The following is an 11,441-nucleotide window of genomic DNA, read 5'->3' on the forward strand; positions in this document are numbered from 1 at the left end:
GGATGGCTGGGTGCGTGTGCATCACTTACCTGGGGAACACATGGCACCAAAATTGGCCAATTTTATGCCAATATAAATAAGGCAAAAAAAATTATTTGAGCGAGTTTGACGAGGGCCAAATTGTGATGGCTACAACTGGGTCAGAGCATCTCTATGGGCGGCCAAGGCTCACTGATGCACGTTTTACATCACGTGGATGGCCAGGTGCGTGTGCGTCACTTACCTTGGGAACACATGGCACCAGGGTGCACTATGGGAAGAAGGCAAGCCGGCGGAGGTAGTGTGATGCTTTGGGCAATGTTCTGTTGTGAAACCTTGGGTCCTGCCATCCATGTGGATGTTACTTTGACATGTACCACCTACCTAAGCATTGTTGCAGACCTTTCATGGAAACGGTATTCCCTGGTGGCTGTGGCCTCTTTCAGCAGATAATGCACCCTGCCACAAAGCAAAAATGGTTCAGGAATGGTTTGAGGAGCACAACAACGAGTTTGAGGTGTTGACTTGGCCTCCAAATTTCGCAGATCTCAATCCAGTAGAGCATCTGTGGGATGTGCTGAAAAAACAAGTCAGATCCATGGAGGCCCCAACTCGCAACTTACAGGACTTAAAGGATCTGCTGCTTACATCTTGGTGCCAGATACCACAGAACACCTTCAGGGGTCTAGTGGAGTCCATGCGTCAACGGGACAGGGCTGTTTTGGCAGCAAAAGGGGGGCCAACACAATATTAGTCATAATAGTATGTCTGATTGGTGTATATATATATATATAATTATTTTTGCACAGCACTGCTAATTATAATCTTACCTTTTCTGCTACATAGATATCATGACTTTAGTTTGTGAACGTATTGATTTTATCATGTTCCTCTGCTACAGTCCGCACAAAATGTACTTTATGAATGTGATTACATTATACTGTTACTATAATATTACAGACAGTCAATGCACTTGCTGGCAATAAGCTTTACACCTCGGTAAATTTTCCCATGAGCCTCCAAACAATAGACGATGAGTAGGAGGGACAAAAATTATAATGACTGGTGCTAATCTAATTGTGCTGGCTGGCAGGAACTGCTGCTGGAGACAGTATAAGAAACTGGCTCGTTTTTCACAGTGTTTGCCCAGACAGTGTCTGAAGTGGCTGTAGTAAACAAACCTATGACTATGACACATTAAGAAATGAGAAAAGAAGCTACAATTGTCCCATACAGGATACTGGCAATTTTTTTTTTAATTATTTTTATTTTAAACTAGGCCTATAAGAGATCTGGTATATATATAAAAGATCTTTTTGTTTTTAACTAGGCCTATAAGAGATATGGGAGAACCAAGGAGGACTGTAATAACTTCATGCTTTCATAGATTCTCCACAATGTGATTGTCCTCTTTGGTCTTGAGATCTGATCAATCAGCTGACCCATAAATGCCGTAATGTGAGTACTTTGACTATCATGAGCTGTGACATATAAGACAGCAAATATTTTACACCCCCCCACAAAATATCACTGATAACACAATATATAATGTAATCTAATATAACAAAGTTATGTCTGTCTGTCTGTCTGTCTGAATGAATGCATGATCTGAAGGGCATGGCGCAGGTGCACTTAGGGCGTGTCTGAATCCACTTTTGCTAGTTTAACAGCGTAAAAAAACGGTTGGTGCGCAAGGCACATGGTCCAAAAGGGTTGTACCTATTCTCTAAATGAGACATAGGTGTGTTAAACCAATCAGAGTCTCATCTCCCATTCCCTTTAAAAGCCAGTTGCACTTGCACCATGGTGGATTGCTGTTTACAATTTGCGAGCGGACAGACTGAATGCTTCTCCAGAGAGGAATCCTTTTATTTTTAATATTTAAAATTATTTGTGAGCTGCTGTGCGTCCCTGTGTGTGTAATAAGCAGAGTGCGTTGTGGACCCACCTATAGGCGGATATCACTAACACGCCGCTAAAATAACACAAAAGTCATTTTCAGTTGCCTCAAAATAACAACTTGCCAACACACCTCGTTTTCAGACCAGAACGGCCATGGGCGAACATATGGCCGCGATTGCATTTTCTATTTAAACAATGTTGTGCTGGACGTGAAAATGATAACTGCGACGGGCTGAAACTAGCAAAAAACAATTGCATTGTGTCTGGCGTCACATTGCACCAGTTGTATGATAGGGCCCTGTGTCTTCAAAAACCATGAGCAAATCTACATAAGGTAAAAGAAAATTTGGTTAAAAGTCTCTCTCTCTCCCAAAAGGCTTTTCTTTCCACTGAACAGGCCTCTTTTCTTTTTAAATGTAGACAAGAGTCACCAGTGTTTTTTAACCACAGCCAGGGCCACTCATTTTGTTTGTGTATACCAGAGGAGGAGAGAAAGGCATTATTTTACTCTGTTTTGGAGAAGAGGTTGCGGCATGATGTGTGTGTGGTGGTGAGAAGCAGAGGGACGGACGCATAATGTCGAAGATGAATAAGCAAATGCGTAAATCGATGAACTCAGGTCCCGGTTCTCTTTATGAAGCTTGTCGTAAAGCCATCATTTAGGATTTGTGTCGGCATAAACAACCTGTCTTCGCTCTTTATGGGAGGTATGGAGGAATGGAAAGTGCCTATATTGCCGAGACAATTTTGCGGATGACCTTTAGTTTAGTGGATGCCAATTTATCCTGCTGAGTGAAACAGCGAAAAGGAAAAAAATGTAAGAGCAAATGTGCTCTGACAAGGCCGGTTTTCAGAGCAATCCAGAACGTGTTTAGAGATATCGCTCATTTAGCCGAAGTAGCTTGTTTCAGGTTATTGCTGATGGACTGACCTCTCTCGACTTTGCCTTTCAACACCATTCTCAGGGGGGACCAGCACATTATTACTACAAATTTAGGCAGGTTGGATAAAACACCTAGTGTGGTTTGCAAGAGTGTGGGTAAAATGTCAAACTTGCATCGATATTGCTATTTTTTCTCACCATCAGATTTCTGTTCAGTTTTGCCATGGAGAATAGGGCTCATTGAGAGGGTGTGCACTTTTCCCGTAGCATAGCTGATGGAGAGACAGACATTTATGGACCCCCAGGCCACTGTTAGGCCTGGGAATTATGAAACTCATAAAACCAGCTCGACTCCGGCAGGCAGACATAATGAAAGGAGGGCCTTGAGACAGAGAAATCACAAGTCCGAGTGTGGAAATGTCACCTAGACTTACGATATGATCAAGAGGACTGTCTCTGGTGCCCAAGGTGTCCTCTAAACTGAGCACTCTGCATATAGAATGCCATGATAAGACAATGACCGATAGAAGCATATTTTTACACACTACAGTTTTTGCTTTGTCATCGGAATAATTCCTCCAAATAAATTCTCTCATCATTCGTTCACCCTCATGTTGATTTGTATAACATTCTTCCGTTGATCACAGAAAGAGGAATTTGGAAACCATAGAAATGCTGCTTGTTGCTCCCTCCAAACCCACAATTATAATTGTGTTACATATTTTTGAAGGTTCGAAAAGGTTGCAAAAGTATTATGAAGAGTTCATTTGAGTCATACGATAGCTTTGTGTGATGAACATGGAAATATTAGGTGTTATCGAAATGCTGACATACCTTAGCCCTCCTTGGTTGCAATGAATGATTTATTCTTTTGAGTCAGATCTTTCAAATGAATCAGTTGATCCAGTTCACAAAATCGTTTTCAATTTCAAGTTCAACTCACTAACTCAATGACTCTGTCCCAGCAGTTGATGGCTCACTAGAGGGGAAGATTATCAGTGATTTTCAGGCATACAATACTTTTGTATAGACTTCAAAAGACTCAAATATAGCACACAGACATTTTTAGGATAATTTTATGGTATTTTGTTTTCATTATGATGCTTGAAATCCAGTCCCCATTCATTGTAATTGCATGAAAAAAGAGACCAGCACACTCTTCAAAATACATCCTTTCGTGTCTCTCAAAAAAAGTGATAGGCTCCTGGTTTGGAACAACATGATTGTAAGTAAACAATTGCAGAATTCTCTTTATTGCTTTAAAACCTACTCTGGTCATTTAACTCTTATTAAGAAAGGAGCTGAACTATACTATCCTATATCATAACTTAGGAAAACACAAAAGTAATCAATTCCTTGGTTGATTCCTTGAAAAACATCTAATTTATTTAAACATTTCATAAAAAAGTAAAAATATGTGCATTGTTCTGTTTGTTTGAGTAACCAGACCAGTCTGATACAGAAACATGAACTGCGTTTGGAGCAATATTTTTAAATTCCATTTTTATTTTATTTTATTTGATAAAAAATGTAGGTATACATTGCGATTTGAACCAAGGTCTCCTTGAGAGAAATGAAACTTATTCCACTAGATCACACATCTTTCCCTGAGGCGCCAAGTGAGTCTAGACTGCCACTGAAATGACTGGTGATTATTTTACGAAGGCAAAATTGTGTTATGAGTATTACATTTAGCACTACAAGGGAGCACTGTGGTAGAAAATCTAGGCCAAGTTAAAGGCCTCTAGTACTTTTTGGTACTGGGCAGTAGTTGGCAGAAGAAGAGGTTTACATTGGAAATGTAAAAGATAAAAGGTTTTTGTGGATTTGATCGGCAAAGAGAAAATAAATGTCATCCTTTTCATGTTGTAAGCGGAAATTGGCAATGGACAGATGGGTATTCCCATTGAAGTTGGGAAAGAGCGCAGTTTTAGTGTAATTGAAGTTTTAATGACAGGTCCATGATCTTTGATCTGAAAGCCAGACCCCTGGAAGAGCCGGATGAGGAGATCAAGGTAAATTCAGTGGAGAGAGAGGATTCTCTGAGATCACCAATACCAAGCAAGAACAGAAAGAATCATTAAATCACCCAGGTGTTAACAGGATGGAACAGGAAAGACAACTCCAATAATAATCTGCCTTCTGACACTTAACACCCATGTTTACACCCAGCCCAGCAGCAGGATGCAATGAATGCTAAGTGTTGCGGCATATGTGTCAAACTCTGTTGTATTCCCTGGTTTATTGTTGAAGAATAGGTTTTAAAAAATACTCCATCCACCTGTGGACAGATGAAAAAGAAAGCAACAGATAGTTGGTGGCTTCCAAAAGATCGATTTTTAACTCATACACTAGTTCATCTTTATCTTGCCATGAGGAACTGCCAAAGCAAAATATTATTGGTGAAGTCTTTATGAGCAGATCAGTCATTTGAGATTGGATAATTAGGGCCCAAGCACCCCCCCCAAAAAATGTCTGCTTCTTCCAGCTAGCAGCCCCTAGAACCATATGGCAATCAAATTTGAGCTCTAATGTTTTCTAATGAGTACCTTAACCAAATTTGTACTTGAGACAATGCTTCATAAAAGTTATGTAGCAACCAAATGTCAAGGGCACCAAAAGTGTTCATACATGAAGAGTTCATACTTTTGCAACACTTCACTGCATTGATGTTTAAAATATGAATACAATAAAACATGAATACTTAAAACTTGAATAAAGACAAGAGTCATGCTGTTTTGCTTGATGTCTAGAAAACTGTAGAATACTATGACAAATTTTTCTCAGAATTTTTCCACCATTTCAAAAATTAACTTACAGCAAAGCTATTTTTTGCACTACGCTTAAGCCTTGTTTCCACTGAAGGAACTTTCCCCAACAAGGGACTTTGGGTTGGTACTCAATGTGTTTCGACAGCAAGGACCAGGGTCTAAATTCAATTCAGAGTAAAATGTCCCCCTCAAAATGTCCCTGCTTGGGCTTGGGCGCTGTGCATGCTGATTGGTTGACTCCACGCAGCATTTTGATTGGTTGACTCCACGCAGCATTTTATTTCAACCACTATTTTTAAAAGTCTGTTGTGGTGCGTGCAAGCGGCGACCTCCCCCAGTTTCTCTTGAAGCCAATACGGAAGTGACTTAAACTGCAATTCATCGACTGGCCGCTAGGGACAGGCTCCAAAAGGGAGCAGAATCTCATTGAACCCCATGTTCAAATGCCCAACTATACAGCAGAAAAAACATGTTCACAGCTTGGTACAAATTGTTGTTTTGGTCTATACGGCTAATTTTGCCTTTAATGACAACTGTGAGGAGGGTGACATTTTTTTTATAACTCATATATTAAGCCTTAAAGTTCTGCATAATTAAGGGCAGGGTCACTTGAGTGACAGGTGTATTGCCGCTGCTGTCACTACTAGCTGTTTGTCTGCTGTCTGTTAGCTCCACCCACTCCACCTGTTAGCTCCTCTTTTCCCATTTTCAGTTATCCAGGAGTGACGCGCTGCCAAGATGGCAACAGCCGCACTTTGGGCTTCAGAAACGCTCTTCAGAAACCTATGAGTGACGTCACGGACACTACGTCCATATTTTTTTTACAGTCTATGGGTGCATGCAGTAAGAGTTGTTTGCTATTCAAATCAACAAAGAAATTTAACAAATATGACACATGAAAAATTATTAAGCTTATATGCGGAGGACGAAATCCAGTGGGAATTGGAAATCTTCATAGTACATTAGACCGTGATGGAAATGCAGACAGCAACAGTTCTGGGAGAAAAAAAGTTCCTGTGACAGATTGTTCCGGGTCATTTAAGTGAAAACAGGTTTTCCCGCTTTGCAGCCATATACTGTTGCCGAACATTCTGACGCAGCCCATGCTGTTGGCAACAGTGTTTAGATGAATAAAAAAAATTGTGCTATGCACTTTCTTCTCAATAATAAAATAAATGCAAAACAAAGATGTCAGCGGACAGTTTCTATACAGCAGCTCTCCACTGTGTTCATGTTTTAGACATCTGACCTTGACGAGCTGAACAGAAGAAATTAACCGGAGAAGATTCCCACGTCAAAGAAGGCAGAGCGCCTAGGAGCACACCTACTTAATTATGTAATGACCACGGAACAATGATAGTTTGATAGTGTTTACTAGCTGGAGTGAACTTTTCCGAAAAGCTGTTTTGAACTCCAGAAATGTATGCCAAATGAACTTTTTGGGCTGATTTTGCTATAGATGACATTCTTTCTTTGAGTTTATCAGTATATCAGGGCCTTTACAGTCTCTGTTTAATCTTTACCACAATTCCAGACTAGATTTATTTAAGAGATTGTTCTGAAGGAATTGAAATCAAGCATTTATTAGTGCTCAAAGCTGACAGTTTCAGTGTTTAATTTTCAAATTTATGAGGTCCCAGAACAAGAGCACCCACTTGACAGTGTGAGTAAGCAGCATGACGGGATGCAACAAAACTAAATTGTTCCCATTAAAGTCAATGAAGCTGACGAACATAGGACTCTTACAGTGTAGACTTTTTTTTAATGGTGGGAGCGTGTCGATGCCTCACTTTCAGTGTAGTTAATAGAGTATAACAGGTGCATTTCCCAATCGTTAATATTGCATTACGGCAAATGAATGTGTAAATATAACCTTGATAACAAAGATTTCTTTCTTAGGCAAATGAGGTAGGGGGTCCACCTAAATAGGTGCCCGAGTGCTAGACGTTAGCTATAGACCAGGGGTTTTCAAATTGGGGTCCGAGGACCCCCAGGGGTCCTCCAGAAGTTTCTAAGGGGTCCCCAGAAATTTTCACAGAATAAAAAAAACAAAGCAAAAATGGATAAAATCTACCAAACATTCTAAGTGTTTCAGTTCTAGATGTTTCTCTCCTTTCTTGCCGTATACATTCCAGTATTGTATATGTTTGCTTTGTATTTTTCTAGTGAGTTTTTCTCACTTTAGTCTCCTTTATCTCGCTCACTGGGGTTGTAAGGCAGTATTCTTAACACAGTACGTAAGCTCACAATACATTTATTGTGAAAGTTGCTTATACAAATAATTTTTAATTGAAAATGTTCTTCTTTAGGTTTATACATCCAACATTAAATATAGCCAATTTAAGTTTGGAAACAATGTGTTGCATTTATAATGTCACACTTACTATTTATCTACTTTTTTTTTCCATACATAAAAATATAGAGATGGATTTTAGGAAGGGGGTCCCTCATAAAAGGCTCATCATATTTGGGGGTCCTTGGCATAACATAAAGTTTGAAAACCCCTGCTATAGACATCACTTCATTGCTGTAAGTCAGGATGACGTGATCAGTACTACAGCAGGCAAACACAAAGACACACTTGACATTTAAGCTGTAGTAGTAGGTTTAATAGCTTCTCTACAGTGTGATAGGTGAGTTTGATGTCCAGACTGCCTATATTTGAGGACATGTGAGTGCTAAAGGCCATGTCTTTCTGAAGTGCTCTGTGTGTGGTATGATAAAAATCTCTTACTTAGACTTTTTTAGAGATTCATAGAACAGTCATTCATGGATGAGTCATATGGCACAAAGAAGCCAAGTTGTATTTTTCTGTCAAGCTGCAAAAGTGTTATTGTAAAGCCAGATCCTATTCTGTAACTCCAGTCTTATTTTCATTGTGACTTCATTGAAGATGTCTACCATTTTTGCTCAAGATAAGAAGTAATTTTCATACATTTTTACCCTTTCTGCAGCTATCAGGGCCTGTTGTCACAATGGGAACTATATGCTGCTAGATGATATGTAATGGTTTTTCAGCAAAATTTAAGCAGTTAGTTAATAATAATAATAAAATAATAATAATAATTATATATATATATATATATATATATATATATATATATATATATATATATATATATATATATATATATATATATATATATATATATATATATATATATATATATATATATATATATATATATATATTGTCCTGTCCTAACAATCAATGGAAAGCAGCTTATTTATTCAGCTTTCATATTTTAAAAAAGTACCCTTATGACTGGTTTTGTGGTCCATGGTCATATTGTTAATTGAATAAATGTAAAATGTTTCTATCTAAAATGTTTACAAAATATAATATTAGAATTTTAGATTGGAGTAGTGTATTTTTATTATATTTTAATTATTATTATTATACATACTATTATAATATGTATATTCATGTTTGTATTTAGCTTTAATTTATTTATTTTTATTTCTGTTTTGTACTTCAACATGAATTTATATTATTATTTATCATTTGTTTTAATTTTAAGTGTTCATTTAATATTTTATTTTATTATTTTATTTAAATTGCTGAATTACTGAATAGTTTTAATTAACAATAACAACACTGGCTTGGAGGACAAAATCGATAGATAAAATTTGAATATTTGTACAATTTGAAACCAACATATAAATTCACTGCTAAAGTAAACACCCAATTTTGTAATTTGACTGCTGACTCAAAACCAGTTACTGACATCCGTGTGACAACTAGCCACAGTCCCCTCTACCACAGGCCTCAACAAAAGATGGAGATGTTTGCATGTAGGCTTATTAATTTTTTATTATGATTTTTCTTTTCAATATTGATGTCAGAATTGAAGGCATAATTACATTTAAACTTACATTCAGACACTCTGGTGTGTTTTTAAACAACCTTCAGCAGACAATTTTTTTTTATATCACATTCCTGTTTATTCAGGTCCTCCCCTGTGGCGTGTGGAAATGTAGATACTGCTCACGCTGACAGATGAGTAGTGTTTTACTCACAGAATGGCTGTGAATTCAAAATCTAATGAAATTCTTGAGGTACAGACAAACAAAGTGCTCTTTGATATTGGCTATCCACTCACTTACCTCTAATTACAAGTACTCTCAATTACTTATTAATTCAGTATACCTGGGCCCTTAGCAGACAAAAAGGGAACTGCGATGCTTTGAGAACCAACTCCATTACTGCATTCGGCCCATTTTTCTTCTTGGAAGTGGTTTACAGGTTTGAAAAATGCATGCTTTTATTGCTGCGGAAAAGTGCATCTTTCTTTCGAAAGAAAAAAAGCAACAAAACAAAGGCTGATTCTGAAAGAATGGCTTTTGTGTTTCTATAAAAAGACAAGGGCTGAAAGGCTCATGACCCATTTTAACAAGGGTTGGATGTCGTGTGTTTACTGCACATGTTGGATGTGAGGGTACCAGCGTTCCTGGGAGAGAGGGGGGCACTAAGATGAATTGCTGTGATAAAACTGCCTCTCTTCTTAAAGAAAGCGAGCGGAGGAGGAGCTTTTAAAGCCTCTGATGGTGAGGATTTTCATCACACCAAAGATAGGGATCGCTCTGGAATGAATGGTGGGAAGAGATAAGCCAACCTGGCTTTTGATGGATATCTTTTGGCATGAAAAGCGGGAGAGGTGCGAGTTTCCAAAACCGATGTCAATGACCTTTTAAGGCACATTAGGTCTGGAGTCAAATGTGTCACACCTAGATTCATAACTGTGTAATGTGAGTCAGAATAATCGTCAGAATAAGCGTGGTCAGTACTACAGCAAACACAAAGACATACTTGACATTTAAGCTGTATATTAGGTTTAATGGCTTTACTAAAGTGTGAAAGGTGAGTTTGATGTCCAGACAACCGTATTTGCAGACATGTGAGTTCTAAAAGCCATGGCATTATAGTGTTTTTGAGGCATGTCTTTTTGAAGTGCTCTGTTCTGTGTGGTGGAAATCTCTTATTTAGACTCAATTTAAAAACAGGATGTAGGCATTTCGTGTATTTTTGGCCTTGTTCACACTGCACTAAATTGCAATAAGTTTCTTATGTTATCTTATCATCATTTTCCATTATGGAAAAAATGAATGGGATTTTTTCTTCCTTTACCCGGTTGTTGCACTCTATTAAGAAAACGTTATTACTTCTGTTTCAGTTGTCATACAGGAAATGGAAGGTAAAGTTGAGTGCATTGCAGTGTGGAATACACTGCCCTGCATGTAAAAAGAAAAAGAAAAAGAAAAGACTAAGTCACTGTTTGGATTTAAATTAGGCAAATGCTTAAGAGTCTATGATTGGATCATTATTGCAGTAATTATTATGTTTCTAGCATGCTATATGTTTGGCAACAGTTCTTCTAACCCTAATGAGTATGTAGTTTTTAACATCACAACATTTATTGCATAAATTATTGTCAATAAATTATCTTGTATTGACAATGCAAGAGTCAAGCACCCTGTTAAGTCTCCTCCAGCACATCCCAAAGACTTTCAATGAATTTAAGGTCTCAGAGGTGCCAATTGATGTGTGAAAATTGATGCATCTCCCAATCATTCTTTCACTATTTGAGCCTGATGAATCTTGACATTGTCATCCTGGATTATGGCCATGTCTTCTTACGAAGAAAATGTAACTCCTCTCGCTGTTCAAAACAATTACGCTACGCCCTAGTCATACATCGCATCAGCTATGCTTTTTTCGTAAGTTGAATATGGAAGGCGGTCTGGCGTAAGCTATATATTTTACCATGGCATAATATAAAGTTTTAAATTTGAATCTTTTTCTTACACAAATGCCTTTATTAACCCCCGGAGCCATGTGAAGTATGCTTATGATGGATGGATGCACTTTTTTTAGCTTCAAACTCGTGGGCCCCATTGTAAACTTC

Source organism: Gobio gobio (assembly GCF_949357685.1).
Source record: "Gobio gobio genome assembly, chromosome: 13".
NCBI lineage: Eukaryota > Metazoa > Chordata > Actinopteri > Cypriniformes > Gobionidae > Gobio > Gobio gobio.